A 14047-nucleotide genomic window follows, 5' to 3' on the forward strand; every position below is an offset into this window, starting at 1 on the left:
TTCACCTTCAAAATAAAATACACATTAACCAATACTAATGGCATAGACGTTTTTAAACTAAATTACCATCTTCATAAGCATTAATTATTACAGAAATATTTACATTTTTATCACTAAATTATTAAGAACTTCTTCTAACTTTTAGCCTTGGGCAGAACACACCATGAAACGTCCTGCGATGAGGAAATCTTTCTGCCACGTGGCTCAGCGCAGCATAACAAACAACGGGCGGCCCGGTCTGAGCACACACTCCGTCATGTTCACCGGATTTATAACATCGGCGAGACTGCATGCGTGTGGTTCCTCCTAGCAAAACAAACGCAAACAGAGAGCAACTCATTTTCAGAAGAAGTGGAGGAAAATGATTTCCGGGACAGAGAGATGGATGTGAAAGCAACAGCAGTGAACCTGAACCTGAGAGGATTTAGGAGATTATAACGTCTCCTCTCCCCACACTGTATTTATTCTGGGTTTTTGTGACTCACTTTTCCTTCGCCAGCACCTTGCTGCCTGTTTTATCTATTCATTCCTGCCTTCTGTATCTTTGGCCGCGTGGCTCCATTGTTTCAATTGTTTCCTCTCCGTTATTTCCTTATCAGATTCTAGCTATTCCTCATCGCAGTGGTGCATCTTTCACTGTCGCCGTCTCTGTACTGTTCACCTCGCCTCCACGCCGATAAATCACTGTCGACCCTGAGCATAACTGAGCCTGTTTCGATAAAGTCATGCTTTATCTGGCTCTTTAAATAACTGCATTTCATTTTCATTTACCCAAGCTATTGGTGCACCGCTGATAACGTGGCATTACTGTTCCTAGGGAGTCAATTGTTGCTCGGGTCCTGCTTTTAAAGGGTTTCAGACAATAGCGAAGGAAGAAAAGGAAAATCTCTTGGTTTACTGCTGATTTGTCAAATTGTCTCAGAAAAAAAAGAAGGAAAATCATATCTCTAATGTACTGATGTGACCAAGACAGATTAACATATAATGGGATATTCAGGACAACTAATAATAATTAGTTTGTCAGCTAAATATTTTTCACTGTACTAAATATTCAACTAGCAAGCCTATACTAATTTTACAAGCTAAATATGTAGCTCCAAACTACAGATTTAGTTAGCAAGCTAAATATTTAGCTAGCAATTTAACCCCTTAACCGGCAGAACCAAAATCACCAAAAACGGCTGAAAAGGTATACCCAAATTAAATCAGCTGCTGTTCATGAACAATTTGGAGTACATGCAAAAGCTTGGTCTCTTTATGAAGAAGACAAGCAAAATTATTTATTTATGCAGTCAAAAATACTTTAACTGTACAGTCATGGCCAAAAGTATTGAGAATGACACAAATATTATATTTTCACATGATCTGCTGCCCTCTGGTTTTCATGTGTGTATGTCAGATGTTGTCATCACATACAGAAATACAATTGCAATCATATTATGAGTAACAAAAGCTTTTAATGACAGAATGAGTTAATTCAGCAAGTCAATATTTGCAGTGTTGACCCCTCTTCTTCAGGACCTCTGCAATTCTCCCTGGCATTCTCTCAATCAATTTCTGGACCAAATCCTGACTGATAGCAGTCCATTCTTGCACAATCAATGCTTGCATTCTGTCAGAATTCCTAGGTTTCCGTTCCACCCGTCTCTTGATGATTGACCACAAGTTTTCAATGGGATTAAGATCAGGGGAGTTTCCAGGCCATGGACCCAAAATCTCTGTTTTGTTCCCTGAGCCAGTTAGATATCACCTTTGCTTTATGGCAAGGTGCTCCATCATGCTGGAAAAGGCATTGTTCATCACCAAACTGCTCTTGAACGGTTGGGAGAAGTTGCTCTCGGAGGACATTCTGGTACCATTCTTTATTCATGGCTGTGTTTTTAGGTAAGACTGTGAGAGAGCCGACTCCCTTGGCTGAGAAGCAACCCCCACACATGAATGGTTTCAGGATGCTTTACAATTGGCATGAGACAAGACTGGTGGTAGCGCTCACCTCATCTTCTCCGAACAAGCTGTTTTCCAGATGTCCCAAACAATCGGAAAGGGGATTCATCAGAGAAAATGACTTTACCCCAGTCCTCAGCAGTCCACTCCCTGTACCTTTTGCAGAATATCAGTCTGTCCCTGATGTTTTTCCTGGAGAGAAATGGCTTCTTTGCTGCCCTCCTTGAGACCAGGCCTTGCTCCAAGAGTCTCCGCCTCACAGTGTGTGCAGATGCACTCACACCTGCCTGCTGCCATTCCTGAGCAAGCTCTGCACTGCTGGTAGCCCGATCCCACAGCTGAAACACTTTTAAGAGACGGTCCTGGCGCTTGCTGGTCTTTCTTGGGCGCCCTGGAGCCTTTCTGGCAACAATGGAACCTCTCTCCTTGAAGTCCTTGATGATGCGATAGATTGTTGACTGAGGTGCAATCTGTCTAGCTGCGATTCTCTTTCCTGTTAGGCCATTTTTGTGCAGTGCAATGATGACTGCACGTGTTTCTTTCGAGGTAACCATGGTTCACAGAAGAGAAACAATGATGCCAAGCACCAGCCTCTTTTTAAAGTGTCCAGTGGTGTCATTCTTACTTAATCATGACAGATTGATCTCCAGCCCTGTCCTCATCACCACCCACACCTGTGTTAATGGAGCAATCACTGAAACAATGTTAGCTGGTCCTTTTAAGGCAGGGCTGCAATGAAGTTGAAATGTGTTTTGGGGGATAAAGTTCATTTTCTAGGCAAATATTGACTTTGCAATTAGTTGCTGTTACGCTGATCACTCTTTATAACATTCTGGAGTATATGCAAATTGCCGTTATAAAAACTGAAGCAGTAGACTTTGTAAATATTAACATTTGAATCATTCTCAAAACATTTGGCCATGACTGTAAGTAGTTTGTAGTTATTACTTTTGTAACACAAACATTTTTTTTTTTATTTTTGCTTCACCCAAATGTATAATTTGTGTTTCTATGTAAATGCATATCAAGTGTTGAATGTGTGGACTGGAAAATGCAATAAAATTGTAGAATGAAGTGTTCTGCTCGTGTATTTAAAAATTGATCAAAATAGCACAAACAATGACATTTTTGGACATGTTTATTTGTGAGGATGTACAGTCGTTGTCCAAATGTGCCATCTGGAGGTTCCAAATGGCAGAGGTGGTGCTAGCCTGTCCCAACACTTCTGGCACCTCAACCTCTCCTCTCCTCCATTAAGTTGTTGATGGGGGCCTGGAGGGGGTGCCCCCCCCCACCAACAAATCTGGGGGGGGGAGATGAGCCTGATAGAAATGCCTGATATATAAACTTCAAATGACTAACTCCTCAATACTTCAATATACAGTGATGGGGGGGATCAGGAATATGAAAATTTGGAAAACAAAGTGTTTCTATATGCAGAGCAATAACAAAACACAATACAGAGAAAAATGCAGATATTTGCAATTATGACTCAATCCCCACCCTCTCATGGGATTCTCAATGTGCCACTTATTGTAGCAGTCTCTGGTTGGAATAAAGCACAGTGCCTTGTCACAGGTGGAGCACTTGACTGCTGTCTTATTACCACATACACGGCATCTTTGTCTGCCATTGCTCCTTTTCCTGCTCATGTACTCAAGTCGGTGTTGTGAGCCACTTGCCTGAGACGGGCCCAGGCTGAGACGATAGCTGTATCAGCTGGTCAGCCAGTGTCTCCCTGAATGCCTTCTGGCACATTGGCTCTTGTCCTTTTGCAGAGCTCTTTGTGAAGAAGGAAGGCATTTACTACTGCAATGTCTAGGAAGTGGTAGAAGAATGTTTTATACCACTTGCGGATTTTGTGGGAGACTTTATAGTAGCCAATCAGCACACCAGAGACATCCACTCCTCCCATGCACTGATTGTATTCTTTGACAGCTGAAGGAACTGGGACATCTTTCTTTGTCCAGCGTCCACTGCTGTCCTTGACTCTTCCTCGTGATTGTGTCGCTACTGTGTGCTGTGTGGATGGTGGAGCAGAGGAAGACACCTCGAGTGTCTCGCCACTGGATGAAAAGGAGTGAGCCAGTGCGAAGCCAACTGATGCTGCCACGTGGAGATCTTGGAGCAAGGGCATCGTCTGTGGTTTTTGGGTAACCTCTGTTTGTCCTAATAGTCCCGCATGTCTATGCAGGACTATTAGGCATGAGATCTATGGGTCGGTGATTGAGATCTTGGAAAAGGGTGGGAATAGTGTAAAAATGGTCCATAGACAGTTTGTACGCTCTGTCCAGCAATGATGTGTATATGAGATTTGTTACTGCATCATAACTTAGACCCTTTCCACTGGCAACATCACCTTTTCCCTCATAAACAAAAAAGTCCCAAGTGTAGCCATTCGAGTCTGCGAGTACAAACAGTCTGAAGCCCCAGCGAACAGGCTTGCCTTTCATGTATTGTTTGAACGCAACTCTTGCTTTGGATGCAACCATTCTCTCATCAATGGCGATCTCCTGGTGAGGATGGTAGTTTCTGTGGCAGGCTTCACTCATCTCCAGGTAAAGAGGTTTTATTTTGCCAAGTCTGTCCCTCGTTTTGCTTCATTTGCAGCATCCTCTGCTGCACTAGTCAGGTGGAGAGCATTGAGGATTCTTTGCCACTTTCTTCCTGACATGACTGGATATTAGTGGCTCCAGGAAAGCCATTTCATAACATTATTGGTCGAATGAGGTGTCAATCAAGGGGGGGGGGGGGGGCTCTAGGCTGCAGGCAGAGTTTAAAGAGGAGAAAAAGGCAGAGAATTCAAACAAACCAGATTTGTTTGTTTGTATGTACCATGGATGGGATGCTGCCAGTTAAGGGATTAAATACTGACTTTACAAGCACAATATTCAGCTCCAAAGTAAATGCTAAATATTTAGATCAGAGTTCATGGCCTGGGGCCTATATCCAGCAGCCGTTGGATGAGAATTTAAAATGTTAGCGCTAATACAATTACTGGTAACACAACAGAAAAACACAGATGATGCTCACAATCACATACAGAATCTTTTTTTATGGATTTACCGTTGCTAATTACTGTCTTCTTTTATGTAGACAGTTCCATGTTGGATACAGGTGTGTTACTCTCTAGAATTTGATGGGAAGCTAAATAAGTCAATACAGGTTCTGTTACATCTCTGGAACTTGTTGAAGCCAAGTTTAAAGTGTAAGCATTTCAAGAAGATACTTTTGGGTTTTACTGAACTGTGTCTGACATGATTGTTTCAGAATGGATGGATATAGATTCTCAGCTAATGATTGCCAGCTAACTGTTAAAATGCCTGCAGCGTTATGCAACAGCACACATTCAGGGCAAGATAAAGTAGTTTACAGAAATGTTTTCTTTCTTTTGTTTTGAGGTTTCAGTTTTCGTTTGGTTTTTTCAGCACCAGCTCCACGCTCTCCTCGTCTCTTTGACATGCGAGGGTTGAAAACCTCCTGCTGTTTCGGTTTATCTTCCCGTTTGTGCTCCCTGAGCCTCTCTCTCTCTCTCCCTCCATCTCCTCTGTCTCCATCAGTGTGTGTGGTGACATATGGTCGGCAGCGGAGAGCGGGAAACCTCTTAGCTTTCTGCCACTTCACATTACTGCTGCTGCTGACAGACACAGAGGGCTGCAAACACACACACACACACACATATATATTCACGCCAGATATTGTATGCAGCACACACTGAGCCGATGAAATTCAGGTTCTACAGCGTGCTGAGGAGCCTGTTTGGTGATTCTCTGGTCCTGACGTTTTCCTGAATGAATCCCAGTGCCACTCATAGCCCAGTGTCGCTTGGGAAAGTTTGTAATCTCGAAAACATTCATCTGTGTGAAGCATCTAAAGTTTTATCCTGCTGAACCCTTGTTGGTTCTGCTGCTTCCAGTTTTCCAGGCTGCATGGGGTTTGCAGGGTTCCCACTGGTATTTAAAAAAAAAAAAATTTCCATGACCTTCAATATAATTTTCCATGACCCACGTACAACAAGTTCAGAACAAAAAGTTTACTGACTGGAACTTCTGCAGGAAAGGTGACATCACCTGGGCCACAGAGATGAAGGCATGCACCTTGGCCTCAAACAGGGGGTCGTCAGCACACTCCTGTAGTGTCTTGAAGGATCTGTTCTTTGGATCTGGGACCTTGACTGCATAGATGAACTCCTTAGGCTACAGCTCCAAAGCCCTCTCCGCTACAGGCACAATTTCCAGCCATGTAGTCAGGACAAACAGAATGGGGGAAAAAAAACATATCGGAACAAAAAAACATTCAGTGCAATAATGTTAGGCTTATAATGTTAAGCAAATGCTTTATTTTCTCGTTATTTCCTAACCAAATATCTTTCAGGAAATGTATAACATGTATAACTGGGGAAAAAATACAACATACAGAAGCATGTTTTTTTGCCTTTATTTGCAAATTCCATAACTTCCCGTGACCTAAAAGGAAATTCCATGACTTTCAAGGCCTGGAAAATGTCAAATTAAAATTCCATAACTTACCAGGTTTTCCATGACCAGTATGAACCCTGGGTTTGGAATTCTAAATGTTGTATGTGAACACGTCAAGACATCAGAAACCATTGGCCAAACCTATCCTGTCACTTACATCTTGCCTCTTGGTGTAATTTACGGATCATATCTTGTGTGATAATATTTTGTATTCCAAATTTTATGGGTTGTAAAGAAACTGTCCTACGTTTCTGGAAAGGCCCAACACCTTGATTTACTATCTTTTGCACCGACCTCAAATTTTCCGTATTATTTATGTCAAACAGAAATACTTATACACAGCAGACGTAGAATACTAAAGAAAAATACTTTCTTTAAGAAATCTTGGGGTGAAAGGTTTATGTCTTCAATCCCAGTTTTCAATCTATTCAGTGACGTTGCTGATATTGTGCTCTTTAGTCACTGGTTAGAGTTTGAATTCCAGAATTGGAAAGCCCCTATAACTCAGGGTGAATTCACACAAACCGGACAAACCGCACATTCTAGGATGCGCAATTGAACTCTGATGTGGACCAAAACTGCAAACTCTGCTCCATCTAAGAATCTGGGTCTCTGTTTGGTTCAAATGGAAGGTTTCAGCTCTGATGAGACCCATGAGAGTTGGTAGCATATTGGCACACCTTCAGAGGTGTAGCGGAGTCAATGTTTTGATTGGTGAAGGCCATTGAAGTTAACCCATGTGACTATCGGGTCAGATGGTCGTGAAAGCTGATTACCAGGAAAGGAAGTCCAGTTGACTCTGAAATCAAGCACTTGGATGATTTTGTCTTTCTGCCCTGAGGTTATTGAGGGTGTTCTGAATTTGAACATTTATCAGGTGGAGCAAAATGTGGCCTAGAGACCGAAACAGCTTTTTTTCCTCACTCTGATGTTCGAACCCTAACTCTCTGTTATGTGTGTGTATTTGTTTATAAAGAGGCTATTTCAGTTCGATGAGTCGTGACAGGAGCATAAAGACGTTCTCCGCAGTGTCCTTGGCGCTAAAGTACAGTTCTAAACAGCCTCTTTCTGTAACTATGCACATTTCGCTCATGACAGAAACCTTTTTCCCTCTGCATGTGGCATCGCCTTCAACTTTGCTTCCTATATTCCTTCACGCGCCGCATGCCTCTGTCATGTTCTCAGAGTCTGTAGACTTGAAAAGTTTTTGATGAAGCAACCCTTTTTATATTTTGGTTATTTCTTTCACCCACGCATTGGAAGAAATTTCTCAAGGTAATCTGGCAGCTACAACTCCACATATCACGCATTGCTTTATATCTCAAACGAGATATAAAGCATTTTGATTGAACAGAATGGTTCAAGAGTGTGCTTCTTCCTTTTTTTGTATAATCTTTTGTATAAGATATATTTCGTATAATCTTTTTTTTGTATAATTTTTCCAGGTCAAGGTGGGAAAAAAACAAGTCTTTTTAGCTTAGTTCCTTCTTAACCTGAATTCTAATCTTTTAATAGTTTTCCAAACTTTTCTGTTTGACCAAATGACACGCATTACTTATCTCAAATAGAAGTACTTCCACACAGCAGAGGAAAATACATGTCCTCATTCTAGTATTGCTTTACATTGACCATGTGGTAACGGACATAGAAGCTGCTTCTCAATTACAAACTTTGTCTAAATTCGGCTAGTGTCAAAAAAACACAATTTCGCCATTGCAGTGTTTCCACTAGATCAGAAATGCAATTAAAATGAAATGTGAATAAGTTTGTTCACGTGATATGCTACGCTGGACATAGCCCAGAGACTGGGCTTCCCATGGACACATCCCCACGGGCGAAAGAGGCAGTGAAGTGAAAGAAAGCAAAATCTGGGATGCTGAGCTGGCGCCTTGGTAAATGTAGCCCCACCCACCTAAATAAGACCATCATCAAGTTCGCTGATGATACCACAGTGGAACGACTGTCTGTCTGGTGCACCAACAACAACCTCCATTTGAACACTTCCAAGTCGAAGACAAGATGGCCAAAGTGGAAGTCCAATGCCTTGAATGGAAACACCGTCCATCCAAATGGAAATGACCAGGTAAATGACAACTTTTGTTAAAGGTCAATTCTGTTTTGAAGCATGAATTATAAAGCTGTAAATTTGTTTACCAAAATGATATAAACAGCATAATTTGTAGGAAATTTTCTCTAATTTTCTGCACGGTAGGGTAGGTCTTTTCCTGGAACTTTCACAAGGCAACGAGGAAAAAGATTTCCTCAAACAAACCAGAGGATGAAATATGATCTGCCCCCTGGATGGGGCCACGAAGGGCCAGAGGCGCCTTGCAGACCACCGTGGTGCCTATGTTTGAAGAAGGCAACAAGTTGATGGACCAGCAAATCAACAGCTGGTCCATCAGGATATAGACATAAAATACAAAAGCCAAAGCAACAAGGTGCGGCTCCTTCTAGTTTCCCTCTGTAACGCTGAGGCCAGTTTCAGGCACAATGCTAACGAAGTGGCCATGGGTGACCTAAAGCGGCTGATGAGCCCCTCGGCATCATGCGCCAAAGGGTCAGTGCGATCTCTGAACAAACGCTCCCTCCGAATCCTGCTATTGGCAATGTCCTCCAGCCGGGCCAACCAAAGCCAACATCGTTTCCATTACACACACCTTTGTGCAGCTGTTTATGTACATGTGTGACTGTCATGTCCACTTTAAGAATCATCAAACCTGATCTGTTTGGAGCAAACAGATCAGTGACAACTTTTGCCAGTGACAACGAAGAAGACCCTTCTCATACATTTTCTGTTCTTGAGCACTTTTACACCTATCTCTGAGAACAACAGAGGAAATTTACTGTTTACAGCCGATGGCAGTTTTCTCATCATTTTATTTGATTATTTTACCTTAATGAATGAGGATAAATGTGGTTAACGTGGTTTGACGCTCCTTAGGTCAAATAACATTGAATGGTCAGATTTCAGTGTATTTAGGTGAGTTCTGGTGCTTTGTAGTTTGTTGCTGTCCACAGAAAAGTTTTGCGTGGCTGCCACACATTTTCACGTTTACCTATATTTCACGCCATGTTCGTTTTCATACATCCCAACATGTGCATGAAATATAGAAAATTTTTTGTGCGTACCCATACTTTAGACATGAGGCTCCAGCTCTTTCTGGAACATCACAACATCTCTCCTCTATTAATCCTTTAACAACATTTTGACTAACATTGCACTGAGAATGCGGGGCTAGGTCCAACCTGGCAGTTTGCACAGTTGAATGGATGCCAAGGAGAATTAAGGATTTTTCAAACATGCATGAAATAATCACGGCAACACTCCAGGTATGTTTTTTCTCAAAAAAGGTTTATTTTACATTGTACCGTCCAATTAAAATTGACAGCTACAAACTAAGCTGGAACTGAGCAATAAGCAGTTTTATGATAAACATGTATAAAGAGCCTTAAAAATCCTTAAAAATGATTGACAAAGAATCTTTTGCAAACAGAAGTTTTCAAAGGGCTATCATCTTAGTAAAGTATGTTTTCCTAGTTGGCTGCTGGTGCTCAAATGTTTGTCCAACATCAAATGGAGCTCTTTCTCTAATCACAAAACCATACTGGATGCAATAATGCTGCAGCTTTCCAGATACATGGGGATGAACAGCACCCCCCCCTGTAGTGCTAAGGCTAATGTAGTTTCCCTTCAGGGAGCCATGGAAACATGATTCTACTGTGTATCCATGCTGCATTATGTGGGCTTTAATAAACCGGATGAGAGGCTGTGCCACCAACAGGTGTTTGTCATTACTGGAAGCTGCGAATCTGTGTCGTGTCCAGGGCATCTGTGATTTACAGTTCAGCTAAAGTGACCAGCAGGCACACAAAGCAGATGCCTGTGAGCCCATGAGTATTTTCTTCTTCACACTTGCTTTAAGATCGATGGAAACATTTGCTCGGTTCAATCTGCCTCCTGCTGACAAAGCTTGGCACAAAATAGGTTCTTACAGAATGAGCTAAGTCATCTTAACTTTGGAAAGCAGTGTTTAAACATTGAGTATGGAGTCTGTCTCAAACTCAGTGCACTGTAATAGAAGAATCCAATATCTGTTGAGATATTGTGTTTTTTTAGAAGAACTGTTTACCAAGGGGAAAATGAAGGAAAGATATTCTCAGATAATTTCACTTCCACGTTGATAAATCCAGTATTCTGCGAAGGAGTGGAGTTCAGATCATGAAACAAAATAAGTTTCAATGTGTTGAAAAAAGTACAGCAGTGGTTTGATTGGCTCATTTGCCGTGGGGGCGGGCACAGTGTGTTGTCATAATCTATTTTCAGCTATCAATTTTTAAATGACAACATATCCAATTGCAGTTAAATAATATTCAACAAGCTGAACTAAACATTAAAAGATCGACTGTTTGATCTATCTTGGTGGGAATCGTTTACTAACTCACAATTGGATTCTGATTTTTGGGGTCATGCGTCGCTTCAAAAATCAATTTTTGAGTCAAAACATTTATTCATAATGATTTCTACTTTAATCTATCAGTGCTCAAAGGATCCTCATGATGTATACCAGTCTGCTGGCATTTATTACATTTTAAATATTAAAATATGTTTAATCACTTACTTCCTTTGTTTCCACAAAGTGTGGTGAAGAGAAGGCTACACATTTCTTCAGACATCATTACAATTTCCATCCTGAGGTTTTTAGCCATTTGACAATCTTTATAGTTAGGTAGCAAAAAATTCTTTAAAAAATATATAAAAATCTTCACCACATTGGAAAAGCGTTCCATATTCATGTTGTCTGCAGATACAAAAACCGGATAGAGGAAGTGAACTAGTTGAACCGAAATATCAACATTGCTGTCCGAGCGCATTTCTACATAAAACAACCTTCTGACCAATCAGACAGAAAACCATGCAGGGCGGCTGCTCTAACCACTTCGCTAAACTACGCTGCAGCACCCTGTGATGATTTTAAAAATGAAATCAACTAAATGAAACCAATATTTGACGACCAGCAGTCAGATTTTAGACAAGCTTTACAGGAGCGCATGTATTGTTTTGACATCCATTATAGAGAACCGGGCTGCTTTCCGAAGAGCGTGACGTCACGTGCAAAGGGTCCATAGACAACCAGAATTCATGTAACCATTAGATTAGCTCCAAACCTCTGTAAGGATTGCTTCATTGAATGGGTCCGTAAATGTTTTTAGAAATGATTGACTGAATTCAAATCAAAATGACCCAACCCCAAAAGGAAGTTCAGTGGGTGTTTTTTTCAGTAGTTTTCAGGTGGAGTTCACTGGTAACAACCCAGGGTTTCACAGTCTAGGAGAGCCAAGAAGGTTACATCCCACATGAGATGTTAAGCTTTACCTTCAAGCTGAGCTGAAGGGCTACTGAAGGGTAAAACAGCGAGCAACCTGGGTCTGAGAACAGCCCAGGTCTGTCTTGGAAAAAGAACAGGTTGGGACACGGGGACGGTGCCAGAAACAATCTGGCAGGGTGAAAGGAAAGATGGTGTTACAAACAACAAGAAAAGGTGAAGGCAGTAAGAGGGGAGTAGCTTGTTGCAGACTCGTCTTCCACAGACCAAATCTTTGGTAATAAAAAACAGAATTAATTCATATATAAAATCAAACATATTTACAGTATGAGTACATTGGAGATTAGTGAGGATCTTGCTTGGAGTAGGGTGGGGAAGAGTGAGGGACAAAAAAAATGTGTTTTCTGCAAAAGAAGATGTGTAGGAAGAGCAACAGCAGCGCTGAACAACAGGCTCTGTTAGAGCGCTGAATTGAGGAGCTAGCTGTTAGCTGTGGCTCTGCAGCACCAACAAAAAACCCTCAGTAAGTAAATACTTAAAGCAAAAGACATGTAACACATTTTATTTACATTCACTGCTCAACAGGAAGAAACACATTAACAAAAATCAGATGGCAGTTTGTTAATTTCATTACGTTGGCTGAATCATGATAAACTGCATTATGATTAAATCAAAACTACCACAACTGGCTACATTGCTTTGATAGACTTAGCTTTTTTTGTTAAAGTAAATATCGCAATTACATTTAGCCCTTTAACTCTTTGTTTGAAACGGGCAGGAGGGGCTGAGCGATAGCACTAGCTGACAGCTCGGTGGAAGCCGAGAACAGAGGGGCGATGTTGAAGAGCAGCTAATAGTAAAAAAAAAAAACAAGAGAGAGAGAGAGAATGCCTTTATTTCTTACTATCTTCAACATGGAGCCTTTAAAACCACACAATAAAATCTGAATATTTTTCCATTAAAAACCCTGGTGCTTTGAGCGTTAAATTGAAGTTATGATACTTCTGAAGATTCGGTTCCTTCCAAAGAGCTGTTCTAATTACCCAGTTTAGAAAATGCAAGCTTATCTAAGAACAAGTCATTTTATTTGTAATGTAGTGTAAATCTTATTGTTTTTGTGGGTAACATTCACAAAAAAGTCAAATCATCTGCATTTAGTAAATAACTGCAGTATGTTTTTACAAAATAATATGTATATATTTTTATAAAATATAAAACTTCACAATATAAATGTCAAATACCATGATAGATTTTTTTGTGCTGTGGGTATTAATAACATTTTAGTGCTATTTGTGTCTAACAGTCAGCGCACAGAGCCGCCACTGACAGGTGACGAAAACAAACGATGAGCAATGAGATTACACTCTGTGTGCTCATACATCTAGCCCTTTCTTCTACTTGATTTATTCACCAATTAAGTGAATATGTTTTTGAATTAAATAGAACAATAAGAGCTACTTAGAGCACTGTAAGCAAGCAAAGTTGTAAAAAAACTAAGAATGTCTCTCGAGTCATTGTTCATGGTAGAATGCTGTTTAAAGGAATTGGATTATTCGTGAACATCACATCAGTAGCTTGACCACATAGACTTTACCAAATTTATTCATCACCTCTTCAGCACAGATGCCAGGGCCGGTTCTACAGTCATGACCTAACGGAACAGCTTTGGGATAAATTCAAGCAGAGAATTGATCCAGCATCAGTGTCCGACCTCTGAAACGGTCTTCTGGAAGAATGGTCAAATAATTCCATAAACACTTTTCCCAGAAGACTTAAAGTTGTTTTAGCAGCAAATTGTTGGCAAACTCCATTACACAACTTATGTAGTAATGCGTGTTTAGATACCTTTACACGTAGATCTTTGATAATATAGCACACCTTGTATGAAGGTATGCTGTACAGATTAGAAAAGTAAAAGAATTTGTGTGAAAGGAAGAAAGTAAACAAGTGTATAAAAGGCAGAAACACATTTTGCACTGTTATATAAACTATTTATTTGACCTAACAGATGGTTCGCTCTACTGAACAACCTGGAAAAAGTTATCGTTGGAAACTGTTAGTAAATGTGCAAAAAAAATTTCAAAAATTACTCACAGATGGCACAAGTTAAACCATCTGCCTATCGCCATCTATCACGAGCTGCCCACAGCCTGTAAAATCCACAACATAAAGCTGACTAGTATTATTAAACTCAAAGCCAGTTGGAGACTGCCAAAAAATCTGTGTTTTACCTTGGAAGTCTAGCTTGTAGTTCTGAAAAGTTCTGTAAGTACAGAATAAGTATCCAGTTATAAATGA

The sequence above is a fragment of the Xiphophorus couchianus genome, chromosome 23 (assembly GCF_001444195.1).
Source record: "Xiphophorus couchianus chromosome 23, X_couchianus-1.0, whole genome shotgun sequence".
NCBI lineage: Eukaryota > Metazoa > Chordata > Actinopteri > Cyprinodontiformes > Poeciliidae > Xiphophorus > Xiphophorus couchianus.